Here is a 2,046-nt window from a genome sequence, read left to right as displayed (position 1 = left end):
TGTGGGACTGCATGCTACTGTCTAGAGCTTGTCTCAATGGATCTAGAACTTCATCGCCCTCTGATCGCCGATCACCTCTGAGACCCACCTTGCTCATAAACGAAACTGCCCATGTTGGTCCTCTGCCCTGGGCTTGTGACATTCTGGACTATTTCTCTGTTTATTTGTGGCCGAGTGTAACAACCCTAAAATAAATCACCTCTTCCGCTCTTTTAGCTGAAGAAAAAAAAAAACAAAAACTGCGTCTCAATTTGTCGCCCAGCCTAGAGTGATGCAGTGGTGAGATCATAGCTTACTACAGCCTTGAACTCTGGGGCTCAAGTGATCCTCCTGCCTCAGCCTCCCAAAGTACTGTGATTAGAGGTGGGAGCCATTGTGCCTGGCAGACTAATTTCAATAAGAACATTTGCCATGGTGGAACTGTGGCACATCCAATAAATGAGTGTTAGAAAGGACTTAGGATCTGAGCTTACATTTGGTGATTTGGCAAAGAGGTCAAGGAAGTGAGGCTTTTCTCAGGATTGGATGCCGGTCAGAAAGTTAAGTATCCAGGAGGCAGAGGCTGCAGTAAGCTGAGATTGTGCCACTGCACTGTAGCCTGGGCAACAGAGCGAGACTCCAACTCAAGAAAAAAAAAAAAAAAAGAAAGAAAGAAAAGAAAGAAAAAGAAAGTGGAATATCAATAAATCTTCTGTCCTGTACAAGGTGGGAGGAATGAAGCAAGGCTAAGTGTGGTAAAGAAGCAGCATGGGCTCATGTTAGCTTGGATGCATGGATGGTTGGTTATTCTTGTGGTTTGGACAATGTTCTTGTTTCTGTCTTTGTTCAGATATGATTACTGAGAGATCTTGTTTCTGTCTGGATCTCTTGAGGTCGGTCACAGTGTGGCCTTGCCTGATGCTGGTATTCTGTGAAATGCTTATGAGAAAACCAAAGCATTGCTGAGAGTGCCAGGCAAGTTCCTGACTGCCGGGAGCTGCTTTCTCCTTCTCAGCTCCTCTTCTGCTCCTCTTCCTGGGAGCTGGGCATTGTTACATAAGTGGTGAGAGAGCTAAAGGAAAAACAAAAAGAAAGAGAATTTTTCCAGGAAAACTTTCTGGAAAAAGTAGCACTGAGCTATGAGGCAAAGCAAGAATAGAATGCTGAGAGTTGGGCCAGAGTACAGGGAATGTTCTAGGAGAATGGGGCAGCTTGGAAGCAGGAGAAGGAGGCCTGGGGAAGAGGACCAGTGCATGTGTATGTATGCATGTGTGAACAGGAGGAGAAAAAAACAAAACAAAACAAGCCACCTGAGCTGGACTAAGAATGGGGAGGGAGGCTGGGCACGGTGACTCACACCTGTATTCCCAGCACTTTGCGAGGCCAAGACGGGCAGATCACCTGAGGTCAGGAGTTTAAAACCTGGCCAACACGGAAAAACTCTGTCTCTACTAAAAATACAAAAATTAGCCGGGTATGGTGTGTGCGCCTGTAATCCCAGCTGCTCCGGAGGATGAGGCAGGACAATCCCTTGAACCCGGGAGGCAGAAGTTGCAGTGAGCTGAGATCGCACCACGGCACTCCAGACTGGGCAATAGAGTGAGACTCTGTTTCAGAAGAAGAAGAAGAGGAAGAAGAAGAAGGAGGAGGAGGAGGAGGAGAAGGGGGAGGAGGGAAGACTGGAGCCTTCTCAAACTAAAAAAAAGAGAGAGAGAATCAGGAGGGAGGTACAGAGGTGGCCAAGGATGGGGCCAGAGTGAAAATAGAGGAAGGGGCCAGGTGCAGTGGCTCACGCCTGTAATCCCAACATTTTGGGAGGCCAAGGCAGGAGGGTCGCTTGAACCCAGGAGTTGGAAACCAGCCTGATCAACCTAGTAAGACCCGTCTCTACAAAATTAAAAAATGAAAACCTAGCCGGCATGGTGGTGCATGCACCTGTAGTCCCAGCTACTCAGGAGGCTGAGGTGGGAGGATCACTTGGGCCCAAGAGATCGAGGCTGCAGTGAGCTGTGATAGAACCACTGCACTCCAACCTGGGTGACAGAGCAAGACCCTGTCTCAAAAAAT

This window comes from Mandrillus leucophaeus, unplaced genomic scaffold (genome assembly GCF_000951045.1).
Source record: "Mandrillus leucophaeus isolate KB7577 unplaced genomic scaffold, Mleu.le_1.0 Scaffold313, whole genome shotgun sequence".
Classification (NCBI taxonomy): domain Eukaryota; kingdom Metazoa; phylum Chordata; class Mammalia; order Primates; family Cercopithecidae; genus Mandrillus; species Mandrillus leucophaeus.
The sequence above is the reverse complement of the archived record's forward strand: the minus strand, read 5'-3'. Positions refer to the sequence as shown.